This window comes from Vulpes lagopus, chromosome 4 (assembly GCF_018345385.1).
Source record: "Vulpes lagopus strain Blue_001 chromosome 4, ASM1834538v1, whole genome shotgun sequence".
Taxonomy (NCBI): domain Eukaryota; kingdom Metazoa; phylum Chordata; class Mammalia; order Carnivora; family Canidae; genus Vulpes; species Vulpes lagopus.
In genome coordinates, this window is record NC_054827.1 from 13,827,064 (window position 1) to 13,851,384 (window position 24,321).

The 24,321-nt window shown below is 41.1% G+C and overlaps 1 long non-coding RNA gene across 1 annotated transcript in view; it reads right to left on the bottom strand.

The window, feature by feature from the left end:
• Positions 1 to 24,321, bottom strand: part of LOC121489625 — a 28,458-nt gene that overhangs the window by 628 nt on the left and 3,509 nt on the right. The window contains exon 2 of the long non-coding RNA XR_005987373.1: positions 17,570 to 17,733. This is a non-coding gene — a long non-coding RNA (uncharacterized LOC121489625). The remainder of the gene's footprint in view (positions 1 to 17,569; positions 17,734 to 24,321) is intronic.

Consider the following 24,321-nt stretch of genomic DNA (forward strand, 5'->3'; position numbering starts at 1 on the left):
AAAGCAAGCTCAGGACAAATGCTGGTGATTCATTTTTCACTGGTCTGAGGGGAAATGAGAAAAGTAAGGGCAAGGCAGTACATCTTTCAAAAAGCCAGATTTATTCAATTCAAAGGAACTTTGGTTTGAGATGATATCCTTTCTACTTTGGGAGTGCTGCCATTTTTCTTTCTCTTACAAAATCAAGGTGCTAATAGATGCTATTATTACAAATTGTAGTCTCTCCTATTTGGCTCAATACAAACAACACACACATTTCCATATTTTAAAAAAAAATGTACTGGTCTTTGAAATCCCAAGGCTCGAGGAGTGTGGGCAAGTACATTTTAGTCTGAGGGAGCAGAGGATACAAAGACTATCCCGCCAGGACAGGACAGGCAGTATGTGGAGAACATGGAGGATCCCCATGGGTGGTGAGGAAGGGGACAAAGTAGTGGTTTAGGGTTAGATGGGGAAGGATCTTTCATAAGGAGCTCAAAATTTATCCTTGAGAAAACAGGAACCAGCAGGGGTATATAAGTTGAGGAGAGAATGGAGTATATTTGGGTTTTTTAGAAGGTTAACTTGGTTTCCAGTAAAGCAGATAAACTAGAGAAAAGACAGATGAGACAAAAAGACCAATGAGTAATGTTCCATGGATAGGATGAGGAGATTATCAGCAGTAGCGGGAATGAGGAAACAGAGCAAGACCCCAGAGACTATTCTAAGACAGCATTGGACTCAAAGACATTCAGTGGGAGGCTCTAACGAATGCTCTAGAGTACTATCAACTAACAGAACAACCAGTGAGCTCAAGTATATTTGAGGATGTCTCAAAGCCAAGTTGTAAAACCTGCAAATAGCCTATCAATCCTTTAGGCTCATAAATCCCCATTCCCATATGAACCCAAACAGTGAAGAACACCGGGAATTACCACAAATCTATTTCTTTCCATTACCAAAGAAAGGATGCTTTTGAGTCTACTGACCAGGACTTTAATCTGGCATTTTTGAGAATAAGCGATGACAGATTAAAAAGACTTTGGGAGGGCAGGTGATTTAAGGGAGGAGAATAGACTTGCCAGTATGATGCTAAACTGCAATGGATACTTGGTCTCTGAGAGAGGGTGGCGATAGGCTGTGGTGTGGACTGTGGCAAATGAGAGTTTCTATGCCCCGTCTAAGGGGGCGGCTGTTGCTCTGCACCAGCCTAATGTCACAATGATAATGAAGCCAGAACTTCTAATTTTTTTGGACAAAACTGCAAATCTGCATTTTTATTGTCAGCTAATTCAAAATTTAAAAATAACTGCAATGCTCCCAGAATCCAATTCCATTTTGTTTGCAAGCTGAATGTGTTCCACTGACCTCCAATCTGAGGCTTAACTACCAAGCCCATCTATATCCACAGCTAGACCTCATACAGGAAAGAAAAATGTGAAGCCATTTAGAGTGATACAGGTAAGATGTGAATCATCTGTGAAAGAGAAGGGTATGGAATTTTTTTTTTTAAATTCAGAATCAACAAACAGTAATCCTGATTTTCCACTCTGTTTCCAGAGGGCGTAATGTTGTGTTTTGGAAACTACATGTAACCTCCAAGCAATGCTATTGCTCTTATCACATTTGTTTTTCACAATTGCTTTATGTGCAGAAAGAACAAATACTACCCTCATTTGACCGATAAGACAAGTGAGGCAGGGTGAGGCCTGTTATTTCCCTAAAAACCCTCGTCTACTGTCACTACACAGTCTACACATCCACCTCTGATGGGTGTCCCTGCTTGTTGGGAATAACCTGGTTCATCCCTCCCTAGGACAGAAAGTCTCTACATCTGATGGTCTCTGCAAGTGGCAGGCTTGGTGGGAGAGAGGGTTCATGGGGTCCTGGGACTAGCCTGGGAATGCTCACAGTCCATACTTGACCATTGCCCCAACAGAGGTAGAAACCACAGAGGATCATCTGCGTGTTCAAAGGGCAACCTCTTTTGTTTGCATAATCCCACAGGGCTAGCGTTGGAGGATTTACTTTTCTCAGTCCTCTTAACCAGCATAATGTAAAACAGGATTCCTTTTTCTTCATTGCTACCTTCATAAGAATTTGGGAAGGGCTGGATTTAGGATTGCCAGATTATATCTTAGTTTCCTAAATTTTGAAAGTCATTTTATTTGGATCTACTTCAAAGTTCACATTCATCTCTGTAGACTAACATGAAAACAAATGAGATACTTGGAAAACACACGTGCACTTAAGCAATGATTTTTAAATGTACACTTGAATAAGACTTGAATGAACTCTGAAAAATGAATGAGAAATCAAGGGGTGGAGGGATATAGTAGCTTAGAACAGGAAGGCCAGAGCTGGGGTGCTGGGTTTAAGTCCTGGCTCTATCATTTTCTAATAGGGTGCTTATGGAAACTTACTTCCAGAAGCTTCTTAATAATTATATCTACCTCATCATGTCAGTGGGAGAGCTCAAAGAATGATGAGCTGTTACCTGGGACATGGACTCTGAATGAGATGGGGAGGGGGGTCAGCATGCAGGACTTCTACTGGGGTTGCTCTCACAATCAGCTCTGGTGAGAGAAGACAAAGTAGCATGTTTGTATGTTTTAGAAGGAGGGAGAAATTGGATTATAATTGAGTCTCATCAAAAGTCTCAGCCAACCCATGGGGAGCTCTGAAGCTGATAGAACCTTTCAGAGTCATCCAGAGTTTGGGGTAGAGGGCCCAGGTCTTTAGGCCCGTAGGTGGATCATTGCTGGATATGGGCTGCCTCTGGGAAGGCGGTATGCCTCAGGCAAAGTGGCTTTCTTGGGCCAACAGCAACTCCCTGAGAGGGCTGACAACGGCAGCAGTCTGCAGGCAAACACCCAGCAGTGGGAGGAGTAAGTCCTTCACTCTGGAATGGAGAACTGGACAGGACAACAGAGCATCTACCACCATCCACCCACCAAGGCTAATTTTACATAAGCATAGAAAACATAATAGAAGTGATCAATGAGTGATAATTTCAAGTATTTGGGTCACTTCCTTACTTCCAAAGCACAGACAAAAATAAACACAGAATCAGAGAATATAGAATCACAGAAACTGGGAGGCATTTTAGGGTTTATCTCCTCCAATCGCGCTATCTATAGAGGAAGCAAATTGAAGAACAGAGAAGCTTAATGACCGCCCTAGGTCATGGCATGAGCCTAGATTTAAATTCAGGTCACTGGACTTCAGGTCCAGTGCCTCTGGCACCATATCACAATAAAGCGCATTGTAACAGCCGTGGCAAATAGATTCCATCTTTCATGCCAACTCTAACAAACTGGTCATAACTGCCAAAATGATTATGTTGTGCAGGAAGTTTTAGAGCCTCAGTAAAATAATCTTCCTGGAGATCTATTCTGGGTTCTATAGCATCTTTGACCTAGAAGCAAACTCAAAAATGACAAGCAAATTAAAGATGAGATTTATAGAGAAGAGTAGATTATTATCCTAGAAGAGAAAACGCCACACTTGGTTTATTTAGAGCTTTAAGGTATCTAGCTGGATTTCTTTATTTCCCCAGAAGACACTTCCTTGAGTTGTTTTTCCTCTTTCCTTATTTGCAAAGGGAGGGTGTTAGACCACAAAATCCTGAAGGCTCCTTTCAGGTATCCCTCAAGGGCATCCAGAAATATCTCTGCTGATGAGATGACTGCTTTCTCTTGGGACCCCTGAGAAGGCTGAAGGCACTCTCCGTGACCCCGTGACGGTGAGCTAGAAAATACATCCTCATTCCTCAGAGTATTAAGAGGCTAGGGCTCCAGAGTCAAAGCTTTTTGGCAATTCAACTTAAAATATATATCTATATATTAATATATATAGAATTATATATAGAATTAATATATATATAATATTATATAATTACAATATATAATATATTATATAATATTATAATATTAATATATATAATATAGAATTAATATATAATATATTAATATATTAATATATATTTTAATCATGGTACAAAATGCCTAGCATATAAGTTAGCGTTTTAACCATTTTTAAGTGTGCCATCCAGTGAAAGAAGCACATTCACAGTGTTGCTCAACCTTCACTACGGTCTATGTCCAGAACAGTTTCATCAGTCCGTAGTGGAACTCTGCACCCATTAAACATTGACCTCCCCTGCCCTCCTAGCCCCAGCCCTCGGTTAACCTCTGTTCTACTTCCTGTCTCCACAAATTTGCCTGTTTTAGGGACTTGCTCTAAGTGGAATCGAAATATTTGTACTTTGGTGCCTGGCTCATTTCATTTAGGATATTGTTTTCAAGGTCCACCCAATTTGCTGCCTGTGTAAGTAGTTCCTTCCTTTGGGAGCTGAATACCATCCCATTGTATGTTTATAGCAACATTTTGTTTATTTTGTTTGGTGTAAATGTTGCTGCTGTGGGAATAATACTTTTTGTACCCAGTTCATGCCCAAAACCTTAGAATCGTGACATCATTGGAGATCATGGTAGAGATGAAGAAACAACGGCCCAGAAAGACCAACCTCTCACTCATGGCAGCCTCAACAAAGGAGGTGCAAATACCACGAAACCGAAAACTTGAGTTCCTTCCTTGGCAGAGTCATGGTAAAATGAGTACACCACTTCCTACAGTCTTTGTTCAGTTTATTTGTGGAAGGTAAGGGGAGTACAATTTTTTTTTAAAGATTTTATTTATTTATTCATGAGAGACACACAAAGAAAGGCAGAGATATAGGCAGAGGGAGAAGCAGGCTCCATAGAGTCAGCCTGATGTGGGACTGGATCCTGGAACCCAAGATCACTCCCTGAGCCAAAGGCAGACAGACGCTCAACCGCTGAGCCACCCAGGCGGTCCCAGGGGAGTACAATTTTAAAATATGACTTACTTTGCTAGACATCCAGTACTTGTTAAACCAAGTGGTCCAGTTATCTATTGTTTCATAAGAAACTACCCTAAATTTAGCAGCACACTGTTTTGTTAGGCTCGCAAATTCTCTGGGAGTGGGGATTGCCTGTCTCTGCTCCATGATGACTTGCCCCTCAGCTGGAGAGATTCAGCTCGCTGGGAGCAGCTTGCACAGCTGGCCACTGGGATCATCCGGAGATGTCTACTCATATGCCTGATGCCTGGGCTGGATTGCCTCAAAGGCCAGCTCAGTTTAGACGATTGATTAAGCGCATCTATACCCGACCTATCCATGGGTATTGCGCCATGGAGGAAGCTGGGCATGGTTCCTGGTTTCCGCATGGTGGAACCAGGACTATCGTACTTCTTACATGGTGGTTCAAGGCTCTACAAATGAGTAAACCAGTCAACAAGGCCGAAACAGCATGACTTCTTATGAGCCAGCCTTGGCAGTCCCATATCACTTTCACTGTATTTTGTTGGTCAAAGAAGTAAAGCCCGCTCACTTTCAAGGAAGAGGCACAAATCCCACTTTACATGGGGAGAGTGTCAAGGAATGTGTGGCTGTGATTTAAAACCACGGCACCCAGTGAATATTGCCCCCTTCAAAGTGGACACTGACTCAATGCTATCTCCTTCAAAGTGGGTCCCATTGGGATATCTTGTACCTATCTCAATCCTACCATCCCTGCTTACGGCTTTCTAGGATGCCTTTTTGGAAAGCCATCTAGACTCTATTGAATATCCCTGTGACTTCCTGGTGGTAGTGAATCTTTAAAGGTAGATTCAGTTTGGGAGAAATCCAGGGGTAGAGGTAGATGGATAACTGAACATTTATCAAACTTTTTAGTGGACTGGTAAGGATGCGCTGGGCGTTAGGGAGAGACATATCAATATAGAGTTTAATTTTTAGTTAAAAGCAAACTTGAAGTGTGACCAAAAAGCCCTAATCAGATTGACTCTCTTTTATGTCTAGCTATTCCCTGTGAAGGTCCAAAAGGAACATATTAGGCACTATTTATATTTAGGGCAACAGCTCCCCCCATTCCCTACATCCTCAAAGGAAAGCCATTATATGGATAGGTAAATTCCGGCATGTTTGTTAAAAATACCATCATCTCCCACGATTTTTAAAATCATTTTTCAAGGAGGTAGCAAGTTAGTTGGACAGGAACCATGACTCCGTGTGTTTTCTTCTAAATCCACCCAAGTGGTGGAGCTGTGTCAGGGAAGGAAGGAATACATGCTCTACTCAGGCAAATCGCACCAGATCAGTTTTAGTCTTATGTGGACTGTTACATGGGCTTACTGAACATGGCCTTGGGTTTTCTTTTTTTCTTTTCTTTTCTTTTCTTTTCTTTTCTTTTCTTTTCTTTTCTTTTCTTTTCTTTTCTTTCTTTCTTTTCCTTTTCTTTCTTTCTTTCTTTCTTTCTTTCTTTCTTTCTTTCTTTCTTTCTTTCTTTCTTTCTTTCTTTCTTTCTTTCTTTCTTTCTTTCTTTCTTTCTTTCTTTCTTTCTTTCTTTTTTAAGATTTTATTTATTCTTGAGAGACACAGAGAGGCAGAGACACAGGCAGAGGGAGAAGCAGGCTCCCCGCAGGCAGCCCAGTGTGGGGTGGAACTCAATCCTCAGAACCGGAATCACACCCCAAGCCAAAGGCAGAGGCTCAACCACTGAGCCACCCAGGTGTCCCTGGGCTTTCATGTTTAAATATGAATGTTGTCAGTGAAGGCTTAAGCACAGAAAGCAGGATATCTACAGACCTTGGCTGTGCTGGCCTTGCCTCCTGTCTGGAGCCTTGTCCTGCAGGGATGTTGGGTTGCTAAGGCAACCAGCAGTCCTCTGTGAAATGTTCCCAGCCTTTCCCATGAATACATAGACAATTTGTGTCTGTAGCTTCTGATCTGACTTTTCACATAAGCCTCGAGTAGTAATTTAGTGGTGCTCAGGTTGAACAAGGTAATTTCTCCCTCACAAACTAAGTGATTGCTCAGAGGCCAGCTCAATAGGCTGAGCACAGAGGGATGGTAAATCCCACACTTCCCCTACAACAGTGATTGCAATATTCGTGTTTTTTCCAAGATCCCAAACTCTGTCATATTTTGTATCTGACTTGCCCAAAGACCCACCTCTGAAAGAACTTTTTAATTTGGGTGTCTCTTCAACTACACCCACTAGGACCCCTATCTCTTTCTCTCTCTTAAAGGTTATAGAGTGGCCCTACTAGTGTTCTGGGTATCAGTCCTAAATAAAATAGGGGTCACAAAATAAGTGGAAATGGGTGGAAGAGTCAGATGCGTGCTAAGATAGTGATCTGGCCAGCATGTTAGCCTGAGCTTTTGACCTGTCATGATTCTTCTAGAAAAAGGTGTATCTCTGTGATAAGAGCACTGGGCTAAGAATTAGAGTACTGGCCTTCCCTTACGGCATGGCATTCTCATCTGAACCTTAAGGCACACCATCAATAAGATGGGGGTCATAGGGATCCCTGGGTGGCGCAGCGGTTTGGCGCCTGCCTTTGGCCCAGGGCGCGATCCTGGAGACCCGGGATCGAATCCCACGTCGGGCTCCCGGTGCATGGAGCCTGCTTCTCCCTCCGCCTGTGTCTCTGCCTCTCTCTCTCTCTCTCTCTCTCTGTGACTATCATGAATAAATTAAAAAAAAAAAAGATGGGGGTCATAAAACAAAGATGGGGGTCATAACACCGACTGCACAAGATTGCTTTAAAAGTCTTTTATAGGGGTTCTGGGTGCTCAGTTGGTTAAGCATCTGCCTTCTGTTCAGGTCATGATCCCAGGGTCCTGGGATCAAGCCCCAAGTGGGGCTCTCCACTCAGTAGGAAGTATTCTTCTCCTTCTCTCTCTGCCCCTCTCCTGCTCTTGTGCCCTCTACCTCAAATAAATAAATGAAAAAAAGTCTATTATAATATTTGATGCATTCTACAGGTATTTTTTAAAACTTTTAAGGGTGAGGGATGGCTGAAATACAGGATGGGAATTAAGCAATGCACCTGCTATGATGAGCACCTGGTGTTGTATGGAAGTGTTGAATCACTATATTTTATACCTATAACTTATGTTAACTTATGTTATGTTATACCTTATACTTATGTTAACTATACTGGACTTAAAATAAAATAAAATCTTTTAAGATGATTCATTTTAAGGACAGTATTAACCAAATGTTTCAAGTAAAAAACAAAAATTATATTTACCATATAAGCCTATAAAAGAACTATAAATGAAAAAATAAATATAAATAGTTTTGACTGTTGTAGATCTTGAACAACCTACTGTCCTCTAAATATGAGAATCAGAAAATTAAATACACAGACTGATTCATATGAATGAATTGTATCTGAGGTTTATTTATTATATGAACAACCCATGAATTAGCTTAGACTTTATCCTACAATAAGTAAACCCGGTTACATACAACTTTAGATATTGGACACAGGGCATAAACAGAGGCAAGGCATTTGTGCAAAGCAGACTGGTTAGTCTGTTTGAGTCAGGTGAATCTATAACTTGGTCTAAAAGATCTCAAGCAAATTAGTTTCTTTATTTTAAAAAAAAAAAAAAAGCCCTATGTAACAAGACAAATCTAGCCTACTTAAATCCACCTGAAAATTGCAAATACTTACTTAAGTCAAAAGAATCGTATCTGTTCCATGACTAGAGAATAAAAAATTAAATCAAAAACATTTTATGGGGCACCTGGGTGGCTCAGTTGGGTAGGAATTTGCCTTCGGCTTGGGTCATGATCCCAGGGTCCCAGGATTGAGCCCCCGAGCTGGGTTCCCTGCTCAGCGGGGAATCTTTCTTGTCCTGTTCCCTCCCCCAACTTGTGCGCTCTCTCTCTCTCAAATAAATAAATAAAATCTTTAAAATAAATAAATAAAACTTTAATTGGGGGGTGCTAGGTGGCTCAGTTAGTTGTGTCCTACTCTTTTTTTTTTAAGATTTTATTTATTCATGAGAGACACAGAGAGAGAGAGAGAGAGTGGTGGGGGGGGGGGTTGGGGGCAGAGACACAGGCAGAGGGAGAAGCAGGCTCCATGCAGGGAGCCCAATGCGGGACTCGATCCCAGGTCTCCAGGATCAGGCCCTGGGCTGAAGGCAACGCTAAACCACTGAGCCACACTGAGCCCTAGTTGTGTCCTACTCTTGATTTCAGCCCAGTTCTCGATCTCAGGGTTGTGAGTTCAAGGTCCACATTGAGCTCCATGCTGAGGATGGAGCCTACTTCAAAAAAATTTTTTTTGTTTAATTAAGTTTACTTATTATGCAAGGTTCTCATGTACATTTTTCCTGACAGGGAAGGTAAGGTGAAGCAAATCGGTCATTTAACCTGAGTTCAAGTGTTGGCTCCCAGAAGAATCAGTTACGTGTACTTAAGCAAATTACTTAACTCTTCAGAGCTTTAGATCTTCTTATTCCTATAAAATAACTTTAATTGTTGTTACCTGAGGCTGTAATTTTAAGGACTCTAGACATCACTTTAGTGCTATAACACCTTTCAGGATCTTTAGGTCAGCAGCTTAACCTTTTGATATTTTAGTTTCTCAATCTGTAAAATGGGATAATAGCACCTATACTATCCATATTGTACAAGGATGTCAGTTAATACAATTAAGTAGGAGACCAGGTAGTAGACATGTTCTGACGCTCCCAGGAGCCCTAACACTGCCAGGCTAGTGTACAACGGGGGACCCCTTGCTCTCCCACAGTCTCAGAGGCTCAGGCCACACTTGCCCTCCTCCTCTTCCTTAGCACCTCTATCCCATCCTCACTCCCAGCTGCCCCACCTTGCCTCCTAGTTCACTGAGAATACTGAGGTGGTCAGAAAGTAACTTCTGCCCCAGAGCTGCCCCTGTAGCATCTGCACCACGTGCCCTGTTCTGGCTTCATTGATTCCCCCGCCCCCCAACTCTTCGTCCATTTTCTATTTTGATTTCTGCTCTGATTTGAAATATTGCTTCTTTCTACTTAGTGTGGGTTTATCTGGCTCCATAAGGTAAAAGCTTACATCGCTTTTAGACCTTTCTTCTTTTCTAATATAAGCACGAAACTATACATTTCCTTCTAAATGCTACTTTATCTATATCTCACAAATTTAAATACCTAATGCTTTTATTATCACTCAGCTCAAAATATTAAAAAAAATTTTCCTTGTGATTCTTTTTTATTTTTATTTTTTGGCCCTTAGGTTATTTAGGAAGGAGTTGTTAGATTTCCAAATATTTAGGGATGCCCCATATATCTTTTCATTGCAAATTTCTAATTTAAATCCAGAGATTTGGTCAGAGAATACATTCTGTACAATTTCAATCCTTTTAAATTTTTTGAGACTTGTTTTATGGCCCAGAATATGGTCTACCTAGCAAATATTCCATATACACTTGAAGATAATATATTTTCTGCTGTTACTGGGAATATTAGTCTATAAATGTTAACTAAGATAAATTTGTTGATAGCATTTTTCAAATCTATGTCCTCACTGGTTTTATGTCTAATTGTAATAAGGTTATCAAGAAAGATGTGTTGACCAAAGAAACAAACAATCCAATCATGAAATGGGCAAAAGACATGAAGAGAAATCTCACAGAGGAAGACATGGACATGGCCAACAAGCACATGAGAAAATGCTCTGCATCACTTGCCATCAGGGAAATACAAATCAAAACCACAATGAGATACCACCTCACACCAGTGAGAATGGGGAAAATTAACAAGGCAGGAAACAACAAATGTTGGAGAGGATGCGGAGAAAAGGGAACCCTCTTACACTGTTGGTGGGAATGTGAACTGGTGCAGCCACTCTGGAAAACTGTGTGGAGGTTCCTCAAAGAGTTAAAAATAGACCTGCCCTACGACCCAGCAATTGCACTGTTGGGGATTTACCCCAAAGATTCAGATGCAATGAAACGTCGGGACACCTGCACCCCGATGTTTCTATCAGCAATGGCCACAATAGCCAAACTGTGGAAGGAGCCTCGGTGTCCATCGAAAGATGAATGGATAAAGAAGATGTGGTTTATGTATACAATGGAATATTACTCAGCAATTAGAAACGACAAATACCCACCATTTGCTTCAACGTGGATGGAACTGGAGGGTATTATGCTGAGTGAAGTAAGTCAATCGGAGAAGGACAAACAGTGTATGTTCTCATTCATTTGGGGAATATGAATAATAGTGAAAGGGAATATAAAGGAAAGGAAAAGAAATGTTGGGAAATATCAGGAAGGGAGACAGAACATAAAGACTCCTAACTCGGGGAAACGAACTAGGGGTGGAGGAAGGGGAGGAGGGCGGGTGTTGGAGGGGAATGGGTGACGGGCACTGAGGTGGACACTTGACGGGATGAGCACTGGGTGTTTTTCTGTATGTTGGTAAATTGAACACCAATAAAAATTAATTAAAAAAAACCAAACAAACAATAGGGGGAAAATCTTGCACTTCATGTAAGAATTGCTGGACAACTGAATTTGTAAATAAAGTATAGAAAATATTAAAAAAAAAAAAAAAAGAAAGATGTGTTGAAGTCTCTGACTGTAACCTAGGATTTGTTTATTTATCTTTTCAGTTACATCATGTTTGGTTCATGTATTTTGAAACTCTGTTATTAGATGTCTAGGCATTTAAGATTATGCATTGTGTTCTTGATAAATGGCTTATCTATCATTAGGAGATATTTCTCTTATTTTTGGCAATATTCTTTATCTTGGAGATATCGATCCTAAGGTCATCGAGAGAGGAGTGTTGAAGTTTCTGGGCATCAGTGAGGATTTGTTTCTTTATCTTTTCAATTCCATCAGGGTTTGCTACATGTGTTTTGAAACTCTGTTATTAGATGTCTTCGCATTTAGTTAAGATTAAGTATTGTTTTCTTGATATACTGGCTTTACTTATCATTAGGAGATATTTCTCTTATCCTTGGCAATATTCCTTTTCCTGAAGATTACTTTATAGGATATTTATATAGCCACTTGAGTTCTTCTCTAATTAGCACTTTCTTACTATATCCTTTTGTACCCTTTTACTTTTAATCTGTTTGTATCTGTATATTTAAAATGCATTTCTTAAAAAAAATAAAATTCATTTCTTATAGATAGCAGATAGCTGGACCTTGCTCTTAGCTCTTTTTATTGGAGTGCTCAGGCCATTTACATTTAATGTAATTAGCAGTATGATTGAGTTTGAATCTATAATCTTGATATTTGTTTTCTATTTGTTTTATCTGATCTTTGTTTTCCTTCTTCCAGATTAGTGTATTTTTTAGTACTTTATCTTCTTTATTGGCAATTACTTATACTTACTTGGGTTCTTTTAGTGTTTGTTCTAGAGTTTACAATAGTATTATACCATTGCATATGTAATGAAAAAATATATAGGGGCACCTGGGTTTTAAAATTTATTTAAAAAAATTAAACAATTGTCTTTTAATAAAAATTTTAAAACTAGAAGAAAGTCTTCAAATAACTTCTTACATGTTTATCATTTCTGGCACTCTTTTCCTTTCTTTCTTTCTTTTTCTTTTTCTTTTTTTTTTTTTACCCTTTTCCTTTCTATAGCACCAAATTTCCACCTGTTACTCCTTCCCTTTAGCCCAAAAGACATCTTTTTTTTTAAAGATTTTTAAAAATTTATTCATGAGAGACACAGAGAAAGAAAGAAAGAAAGAAAGAAAGAAAGAAAGAAAGAAAGAAAGAAAGAAAGAAAGAGGCAGAGACACAGGCAGAGGGAGAAGCAGGCTCCATGAAGGGAGCTGGACGTGGGACTCCATCCCGGGTCCCCAGGATCAGTCCCTGGGCTGAAGGCAGGCGCTAAACCGCTGAGCCACCTGGGCTGTCCCAAAGGGCATCTTTTAATATTGATTGCAGTATAAGCATTCTGTTAACAAATCCTCTTAGCGTTTCCTTGTCTGTATGTGTTTTATTTTTGCCTTGTCTTTGAATGATATTTTCTCTGGATATAGAATTCAAGATCAACAAGTTTTTTTTTTCTTTCAGCATCTTAAAGATGTCATTCCATTGTCCTCTGACAAAGATTCACCAGAATCCCTATGAAGATTTGTAAAGCCCTTTACCTTCATAGTGTCCTCCTCTCTGGTACTCCATCTTGCAAATTGTTCTAAATGCCTTGGCCTCTTCAAACTCTGATCTCTATCTGACTTAAGTTGTTCCTGATAAGAAATCTGTTGAGTTCTTATGTCTGTTCTTCTGTGTGCAACATGTCTTTTTCTCTATTTTTATACTTTTCTTTTCATCAGATATTTTCAATATTTAATTATGATGTGATTTGGCCTGATTTTCTTTTTTATTTATCCTTCTTGGGGTTAAGAGAGCTCTTTAAGTCTGTGGGCTTATAGTTTTTATTAAATTCAGAAATATTTGAGTCACTATTCCTTCAAATATTTTTGCACACCTCTTTTTTCTGGGACTCCTGTTACAAATATGTTAGACTGCTTGATATTGTCATACAGTCATCGAGGCTCTGTTCATTTCTTTTTTTTTCTGGTATCTATCTATCTATCTATCATCTCTGCTCCTGTTTGCATAGTTTCTATTGCTATATCTTCTAGTTCATTAATCTTTCCTTTTTCATAGCCTAATTTGCTATGAAGCCCATCCAGTGAATTTTTCATTCAAAATATTGTATTTTTTACCTCTAGAAGCTATAGTTATTTCTTTTTAAAAATATATCTTCTATTTCTCTCCCCATCTTCATATTTTTCTTTAATTCTTGGTCTGTTATAGTAGCTATTTAATATTCTTGACTGCTAATTCCATCATTTCTGTCATTTCTCACTCCTGGTTATATCAATTTATTTTTCTCATAGTTATGGGACACAATATTCCACTTCTTCACATGTCTAGTAATTTTTTATTGGATTTTGTTTGCATTGAGTGTATGTATAGATTTTGTCATCTTTTAAAAAATAGTATTAGAGTTTATTTTGACAGTTAAGTTACTTGTTTAATTCTTTTATGTCACGCATTTAAGAAATGCTAGAGTAAGTCTAGAGTTACTTTCATCTAGGCCAGTTAGTGACTGAGGCTTGATAGTTGACCCTAACTATTAAGGTATGACTCTTCTGAGGCCTCTGTTGAATGCTCTGAGTGTTCAGCCAGGGCTTTCCACTCTAACTGGTCAGGATTCAAACATCTCCCAGCCCTGTATGAACTCTGAGAATTCTTCTATTCATTGTTCCCTCATAGTTATTCTTTGTCCAATATATTGGAGGTTCACACTGGGCATCCACAGTCCAGTATTCAGCCAAAGATTCACCAGAATCCCTATGCAGATTTATAAAGCCCTTTACCTTCATGGTGTCCTCCTCTCTGGTACTCCATCCTGCAAATTGCTCTAGATGTCTTGAATTCTTCCAACTCTGAACTCTATCTCCTCAACTGAGCATGACTGTCTTACCCTGCCTGAGTTCTTCCCTTTGTCCTGCATACCAGAAAGTGCCAGCAGGCAGTCTAGGTAATTACAGGGTTCACTCATTTACTTCCCTTCTCTCAAACATTATATTCCTTCCTAGTGTTCTAGTTCTTTATGGAAATTCCAGTACCAATTCCTCCTTCATGACCAGAAATTGAAGCCTTCTATATAACTATCTAAAGCTAAAAACCTCCTTTTGTGTATCAGATCCCATATTTTTCACCTATTGGAAGATGTCTTTTTGGCAGTTCTTCCCTGTATCTGCCAAGTTATCAAATTTTTGTTCTCCTGGATCATTCCCACATATAAATGTTTATGTAGTAACTTTCTGCATATAAGCAATAACAAAAACGAACAAAAGCCTTCTTTACCCCAACTTCCCCCGACAGCTATCACTCATTAAGCTGCTTCTCTTTGTAGAAAAACTCCCTGGACCTGCACTCTCTTGTTTTTTTTTTTTTTTTCCCACCTCACTCATCACTCCTTTTTAATATCCTTTGCAGGATCCTCCTTCTCTCTCCAATTTTCTTAATACTAGAGTATCCAAGAATCTTGGCTCTCTTTTTCCTCTACATACTCTCATTTCCTTGGTGATCTCATGTAATCCCATGGTCTTAAATATCATGTATTTATCCCATGCTGACAACAAACACATTTATATCTCCAGTTCAGACCTCTCTCCTAAATGCCAAGTATGAATATATCCACTCAGATATCTAAGAGAAATGTCCAAAGTTAACATATTTAATACTGCTTCTACCTTTGGTATTCCTCGTCTCAGTTGGTGGCAATTCCATATGCCAACAGCTAGGCCCAAAACATTCCTGATTCCTTTATCTCACACACATTACACACCCATTAGGAATTCATATCGATTCTACCCTCAATTTATACCCAGAATCTAAACACTTCTCATAATCTTTCTTGTTGCTACTCTAGTTCATGCCACCACCATCTGTCTCCTGGATTACTGCTATATCCTCCTAACAGGGTCTCTGCATCTACTCTTTAATCCACTACAAATCCAATTTATATTTATTTTCAACCTAGGTTAGATCATGTCACTTCTTTGTTCACAATTCTCCAGTGGCTCCCCATCTCATGCAAAGAAGAAGCTAAAGACCTTAAATGATAGCCTATAAGTCCTTAAATGATAGCCTGATCACCCTATGTGATCAGTTTCCATTAACTCCCTGACTTTGTCCCCTCCCATCAATATGCTCCTCACACCCTTCTGTCCAGTCACACTGGTCTTACTGTCCCTAGAACATGCCCCTCCTTACTACAATGTTAAGTTCTAAAGATCTCTGTATGCTTTGTTCTCTGTTGTATCCCAAATACATAACAAAGCCTGGCACAATAGTAGATTCTGTGATAAATAACTGTTGAATGAATGACCACAGAATTACCAGGCATCCCCTGAAAAGAGTGAAGGAAAGTCAACTATCTCATATCTTTGACTCCAGAATAGGGGTGGGTAAACTATGCCCTGTTGGCCAGATCAAACTCACTACTTGTTTTTGCAAATAAAGTTTCATTTTAACCATGGCCAAAGACATTTTTTGCATGCAGTCTGTGGCTGCTTTCCCATACATGTGATACCAGAGGAGTTGAGTAGTTGCTTTAGAAAATGTATGGTGCACGAATCCTAAAATAGTTACTATCTTGTTCTTTGTGGGGAAATTTTGTTGATCCTTGATCTAGAATTCAGAAAGAAAGAACTCAGCTAGTCCCTGTTGCTCTGCAAAACTCCAGCCACTGAACCCAAAGGATGAAACACACTCAGATCTGGGCAGATGAGCCAGTCCCTTGGTACCAGGCAAAGATGCGACAACCTACTCTGGAGGAAGAGTTAGTCTAGAAATGCTCTAATCCCACGCACAGGATTCTGTCCATAGAGGCAGCAAAAAATTGCCATGTCTGCTCATACACATCACCATTGAGAAGATGAAGGAAGTTAGCTCTATTTTTTACATCTACATCAATTAATCTCTCAAGAGTTGAAAAATTTCCCCTAACTGCCTATTCTTTATCATGTTACCACAGAAGGGTCATTTATATAATATTCTGTGACCAAATGACTCATTCCAGTTCCTTAAAATAGAATCAGCTGTCATCTATCTTGTAGACAGGGCTTCTCAGAACACTGACTGGCACCATGGGTGAGCTCAGGGGGAGGGAGGATGTTCAGCAGGTGCTTCTGCAGGATGCTAAAAACCCAAGCTTGAAAGAAGTGAGGGATGGACTGTGGGACCGCTTCCTTGTCTGTAGTGGGCAAGCAGGCCCTGGCTGGAGGGCTTCCTGAGAATGTTGTCATGGCACACAGGCTGACTTAGGGCTGGGATTTGCCTTGGACCCGTCTCCAATCCCAGCCTCCCTAGGGATTTCTTGGAATTGGAAGGACTCTGTATAATGGAGCCAACTGAGAGCCATGCAGTCTAGATTTATGCCTCTGGTACTGGCTGGAATAAGATCAACCTCTTGAGTACCTGGTGACCCTGAACCCATGAAATGTGGAACTCTGCCATCTTTGCTCTAGTTACTGGGGGGAAAATATTCCTACTTCTCCAGTTCTCAGGCCGAACTCTCCCTCTGGTTACATCCCCCATGGGCTCCTCCCTCAAGGAGAAGGAAATAAAATTCTCTAATGTGATGAAGAGAAGCCTACAAAGCATTCACCAGTCAAATGGTCCCCAACAGATGGTACCCAACCATCACTTTGTAAAACAAAACAAACCCATATAGACTTCAGTGCAAGGCAAGGACCTTAATTTAGAGATAAATTCCACTGGCAGCCACTGAAGAAGCCAGAATAAAAACTGATTTGAGGAACATTCAAAAGTGTCTGCATACCAGAGAAGAAAGATAAACCTTGAATCACAACCACAGCAACTTATTTCTCAGTTCAGGTCTCTCTGGTTGGCTATGGAATCCTTAATTTTTTGGAGAATGTTAAGCCCAGGAGGGTTCTGCTAGAACTTTGGTTTATAATCTTACTCCAGTCCAGACAGCTGGGTTGTAGAAATCTCTGAACTTCCCTCTGACTCCATGTTTCCAGGAATGACTAAAGGAAAAGGAAAATCAAGGAGGAAAAAGAAGCAGAGGGCTAGGGTAGATCTCTAGTCCCAGGTACCCCATGTGTTGCCCTGGAATTTATCCCTTGCCAGGGTACAAATCAAGATGGGGCTTCTCGAGGTGGATGTTGCTATTGTTATTAATAGCAGTACTTACCAGGAGACTGTGCATCTGCTAACAGGAATGTAGAGAACAAGAGAAGTTCCAGCAGAACATTTCAGAGGCACCTTTGCTAAGTGGATGTCTCTTTTCCTTAGCTTGGATGAAAGGAGAGGAGTAGGGGAAACAACTCAATGGATGACCTTTCTTTGATGTATTATCTGAAAGTCAAGAAGAGAATAATCATGGAGGCTCTGATCTAACCCCCTTTCAAGTCTCCTCCGTGAGATAGTAAGAATTCACAATAATCTATTGACTGATACACAGCAAAATTAACTGTTGAAAGCTTGGATTTAACATGTGTTAAGTAATGGAGTTAATAACCTTTACAGAGTAGGCCACTGAGCCCTTCCAGGGAGAAACTAGAAGACACCAAAAGGGAATGTTCTCAGGGACGCACAGATACTCTATTTTTAAAGAAGGTGTTGAAATGCCAGTTACCTTGACCTCAGGAAAAATACTCATGTATAAAGTTACGTTGAATTTGGACAGGAAAACTAGGGTCATGACTACTTGAATGTAACCCATCACCTTCTATGCCACAGGCAGGACTGATGACATAGCCTGTGCCCTCTGTGGGGAAGCCTCCCTCCTCCTGGGAAGGTCACCCCCCCCACCCCGCCCAGAGGAGACCACCATAGTAGTGCTCAATAGGAATATGTTTTCAGGAACTCTGATCTCTCCTGAAAGTACCTCTACCTGCAGCAGGACCCTGCTCCTGTGTCCCCACAGGGACATCTCATCCAGGCCTGGTGCCAGAACCTTCTCTGGAAGAATGCAGCAGCCCCTTTCCTATGGGAGAAGATGAATCGTGTCCTGGTAAGTACTGCCATTAAAAACAATAGCAATATCCAGCCCCTTCCTTCCTTCCCATGGGAATCCCAGTCTCCTATGCCTATGGGATCTGGTAAATTCTACAGTGTGGGGCTGCGGCCACCTGTTGGTCTGGCTTCTGCTGGCTGTGAGTGGGCAGGGAATCCAGTCACATTCTGGGAGAGGAGAAGGAAGAGGGTGGAGCCTGTGGAGTGCTCATTTCCAAACCAACAACCAGCAAGCAAGCAGCTGGCATCCTCATTACCAAAAGCGCTACCTTCTTCTGAGAGCCAAACTGTGAGGACTGTCCATTCCTCTAATCAATGTGATTTGTACCTACTATGTCCATTTGAATTTTAAAACACTCCCTTCCTTCCAATTACTAGAGAGTTCCTCTGTCCCCTGAGAGTGAGCTGAGGGTGAGCGCATGTGGCCTCGGCTTCTCCCACCACGCAGGACTTTCCGTTTGTGTCTGGTGCTTCCTGACAGCTCCCCGGCTTCCCGCGTCCCGGGCTGACCCATAGGACGTGTAGCTGCCTGGCTTCTGATGAGGTCAGACTGCCCTCCTGGGTCTGGCTCCATCCCGAGGTTTCTCCCGCATAACGCTGCCAGTCTCTTTCAGAACAAGCCTCCAGAACAAGCCAGCAATGTGCCTGCCATTCCTTGACATAGACAAAGTTGAGAGAAGGCCACAACCACCTTGGATTAGAGAGGAGAGGAGGTCCCCTCTCATCTGCCCATCCTGGAAGGAATGTGGTTATGCCCCTCCCACACGCAGGAGAAGGGACTAGAATCTTGGTACCTTTGAGCTAGAAGAGACCTCCGACTTTCACAGAATGAGGAGACCAAAGCCCACGGCTCAGGTCAAAGGCCTCAACTTGGCCTCTTGACTCTTCATCCATACTCTTTCCACTGCATTAGACTGTCTCCAGCTTTTCATTGATACTCAGTTCATCTCTTCATTCTAAACTCTTCTGGCTCACGGGGTACCCCAAAACTGTAAGAGGGAGCGAAGTGTCCAAGTGGTGCTCCAAAATGGGAGGGACCAGGAAAGAGGCAAGACGGATTTCTTCCTGACCAGGGCGGACAATCAATAGCTTGTCTTGCAGAGCCACCATCCCCGAGCCTGGCTTCAGCCCATGCAGCACCTCACACCCAACACCCTGACCAGCAGAGATGGGAACCTGTTCTACTGTCCCGGCGGGAGGTGGGCTTCATAGCTGGGTGAAAAAATGACCTCAGTGGAAAGAATTCTTTGGTGATGTCTCATGTCTTTGGGTTTCTACAAAGTTTTTAGTTCCTTATTCCTTGTCTGACATGTGACGATGACCTTTCATTTACCTGGCCATGTATTTTCCAGAGTCCTGATGGCCCAGCAGATAGCACCTTTGACCTGCTGACCCCTCTGATTTGCTGTATGTCTCTGGCCCACTCCGGAAACTCATACTGCCGGCTTCTGGGTCCTTCTCCAGGCTGGCTCCTCACCTGTGCCTCCATCTATCACAGCAACGCCTGCCCTGCCAAGTTCCTGACACCTTGTTGATCTCTATGCGGGTTTGAACCAGCCTGACCTCAGACACACAAGAACAAGCCTGCTGTTATTTTGGCTACAATCATGTCATTTTACAGTACTGTGGAGACACTTTACGCAAAGCCTGACATGTGCACTGCAGACTTTCCAAACAAGGTCGCTAGGGAGCGTTTGAGGTCTGTTGGGTTTTTTTGTTTTGTTTTGTTTTACCAAAAAGACTGGAAAATATTAAAAAGTTAGATTTGGAAGCGACATTAAAAATGCTTCAGTTCAGCACTTCCCAAAGTGAGTTCTAAGGGAAAATAAAGGGGGACATATATTTGCATCTATTCCAGGTATTATTCAAAGAAACAGATTTCCGTGGTCAAATGAATCTGGAAAACACTACATATGATAGCCCGTTCATGGGGATTAAAAATATATGTTAGCAAATTCAAGGTTTTGGCAAGTCCTCCTTCTGAGAAACCTCTTGAGCTTTGTTCAACTCAACATTTCCCAAGAATGCTTCTCTTCTTCAATGTGTATTACTCCGGTACAGGTAGTGTTCTGCAGAATCCATGCCAGGAAATGTGGCTCAAATAAGTTCAAACCCTCCTTTTGCAGAGGAAAAGATAGAGAATGAGGTTCCAGAGGCTTGCTCAAGGTCACACGGTTAGTACGAGCTAGAGCTGTTTCCAGAATAAGATTTCCAAATTCCCATTCCAGTGGTCTTTCCACTAAACCCTGTCATTTCTTTCTTTTTTTAAATAAATGGATTCCTCTGGGAATTCCTTAAAACAATGAGTATTCTCAGTGCTCTTGAAATGCAAGGAACACAGCTGTGTTCACATTGTGCTTCTGGAATATACATTTTGCAGGGAAGTGAGAAGAAAACTGACTTTTTTTATTTAAGGTAATTAATGGGGACTGGATCAACTTTTTAAAATCCAGCATAGGAACTAGTTGACAACGGGTATCCATCACTTAAAACAGTAGGTAATGGTCTCCGTAATTTCTGCACACGAAACTTCTCAAGGGCATTATGCTGAGTGAAAACAATCTCAGAGGGTCACATACTTAATGATTCAATTTTGATAGCATTCTCAAAATGACAAAATTATAGTGACAGAGAACAGATTGGTGGTTGCCATGGGCAAGGGATAGGGGAAGGGAGCAGGAGTAGGGGTGGCCATAAAGAAGCACAAGGGACATCTTCGTGGGGGTGAGCTAGTTCTATATACTGGCTGTGGTGGGGGTTACAGGAATCTGTGTATGTGATAAACTGGCCACCGTGGCATCAGTGTCAGTCTCCGGCTTCTGATCTTGTGCTATCATTATGTAAGCCGTAACTATTGGAGGAAACTGGTTTGGGAACCAGTACAAAGAACTACTTGGTCCACTATCTTTGCAAATCCCTGTGACTATCATTCTTTTCTTTCTTTCTTTCTTTCTTTCTTTCTTTCTTTCTTTCTTTCTTTCTTTCTTCCTTCCTTCCTTCCTTCCTTCCTTCCTTCCTTCCTTCCTTCCTTTCTTCTTTTTTTTGGACTATCATTATTTCAAAATGCAAAGTCTATTCACACACGTATTTATACACACACATGCATGCACACCCATATGTGATCCACATGATAACATGGATGAGTCTCAAATACGTCATGCTAAGTGAAAGAAGATAGGCACAAAAGGCTGCATTCTGGATTTCATTTACATGGCGTTCCAGAAAAAATGAAACTGAGGGATGGAGAATAGACTTGGTGGTTTCTGGGGATTATACGGTGAGGCCTCACGAGGGAGCTTGGGATGTTAGACCTGGTCCATGTCCTGTGTGTTGTGGGGGCGCGTGTGTTAAAACTCATGGCATGGTACAATCAAAAAAGAGTGAATTTTACCATACGTACGTTTAAAAAGAAACCTTAGAAAATGGGTTGCCTGTCAACTAGAAAATTTCACGTCTTTTTAAAAAAATATTTTATTTATTTATCTGAGAGGGAGGGAAGAGAAAGAGACAGACAGAGAGAGAGAGAGAGAGAGAGAGAAAGGAGGAAGGAGCAGACGAAGAGGGATAAGCAGACTTAGTGCTCTGAGTGCAGAGGCTGATGCAGGGCTTGATCCCACGACCCCGAGATCAGAATGCCGAGATCACTACTGGAGCTGAAGTCAAGAGTCAGACACTCCACCAACAGAGCCACCCAGACCCCAATCTCACTTACATTCAAAAAACTATTGTGATTACGTTTGCACAAATTACACATTTGGTTTTCATAACTGAAACGCTGATTGCAACACTATTCAAAGGGGGGAAACATCCCCCGAGATCATGTGACTGAGTACAGGATTAATTTTACACTTAATCTCTTCAGGGTTTTAGATTATGGCAGGACAAATGAGAAGCTTGGACGGCATTTGGTTTATTGACCAGCCAGCTCAAAATGCAGCTGGGCGGTTACCAAAGCTGGAAAGATTAATTATAACATGAAATTAAAGTCTGAACAGATTATGGGAAAGCCTACATGAAACCAAAATAGGGCTTTGGCAAATACAGAAAGAAAGAGAAAGAAAAAGCTCAGGAATCAATTCATTCCCTGTTCTCTTGAAAATGTTCGCAATCAGCTCTCACAGCAGCTCAGGTGTATGCTCCATATCTAGCTGTGAATTCTTGGACTTGTTTGGAGTTTGGGAATGTGATATGTTTGTCCTCCACCCCACTCCACCCACCCCTTCCCTGAAAGCCTCTTTTAACAGGTTTACTTATTAACTCTTCAGCTTCTTTTATTTTTATTTTTATTTTTTATTTTTTTTAACTCTTCAGCTTCTGTTCAATGCTTTCACACCTGGGAATATATATTAACAATAGGAGAAGATCAGAATTAAAGCAACCATAAACTAAAATCCATGGGGGTAGGTAACTGCCAGATAAACCACTTTGAAGTTCTCAAGTTATGCTCTCTTACTCAATATTTGCTTTACGTTATTTTGGGCTTGGTTCCACATCTGAAAGTTTCAACTCTGAAGTTGTAAACATATGGGTTTCAAAATCAGCTCATCTTTTCATGTCTGCTTAATCGTTCAATCAACTTTTCGCAGTTCTCAAAATTTCTCTCTCAGCATCCCTGCATATAAACATTAAAAAACTGAAATTCCAGGTGCCAGCTGGTGTTTAATCATCGATAAAGATGGAATCTGGGATCCGGAGGCATGTGCCGTCTCCCACCTCTGCGGGGTGGGGGTGCTGCTCCCCCTCCGTCTGGGTCTAGCACAGAGCTAGTGCTGAGACTCCTTTCTCACTTAAAGGTGGAACTTTCTAGCTCTGAGTTCAAAGTGCCTCGAACAGTGTCGACTGGAATCACGCTATAAAGTATTTATCACTTGGTTTTTTTGACCAGTTCAGAGAGGCCTATCCCGTGGGCCTTTGATTTTCATTTTTCTTTTTCTTTTCTTTTCGTCTTTTTTGTTTATTTGTTTGTATTTTTCGCCTTACTTTTTATTAAAGTAATACAACGTGAATTTTAAAAAGCCAAACAGTTCTCTAACATTTGTTAGGATAATAGTTCCTCCACTACCTCTTCTCTAGAAGAACCACTTTTAAGCTTCTGAGCTGATACTTTTTATACTGACCTCTCCACCTCTAAATAACATGCTTAGGTGGCTTTTGAAGGGTAGCAGGATATGTCACTGCAGATAGGACTATAGGAGCCTGGGACACGCCACCCCAAGGCTGATGCTTTGGTATAATGGTGATTTTGAGCTGTAGGCAAATGCAGAGAGAGGCTTTCTCTGAACTCCCCTCATCTGCCTAAAGACAGATCCTCTAGAAGAAACTCAATTGTCATGAATCCCCTCATAGGAGTGTCGTTAACCAGAGAGAACTGACTTTTGTCACAGGAGAGGAGCCTAGAAGTCAACCCCACACCCTGACAAACTTTGTCATGAACTATCACACCTCCTATCTATTCTTCCAAGGGCCCATTCATCTTTCCTAAAAATAATTTCCTCTCCCCTTTCCTAAGAGGTCTACGTTCTCCTCCCCTTTCCCGATGAAAATGGCATTTAAGTTGGAATTCTTTTAAGATTTTATTTATTTATTTATTTATTTATTTATTTATTTATTTATTTTGGGGGGGGTGGGGGACAGAGGGAGAGGGAGAAGCAGACTCCTCGCTGAGCAGGGAGCCTGATATGGGGCTCAATCCCAGGACCCTGAGATCATGACCTGAGCTGAAGGCAGACACTTAACCGACTGAGCCACCTGGGTACCCCTTAAGTTGGAATTCTTAAGCCACTGTGGGAGTTACTCATTTGTCTTTGGGTGTCTCCCATGTGTCCATGTGGTGTGCATATGAATCAACTTCTGTTTTTCTCCTGCTTATCTTTTATCTCACTCTTCCTATCCCCTTATCCTTCCAATACTGTTATGTCATCACTTTTT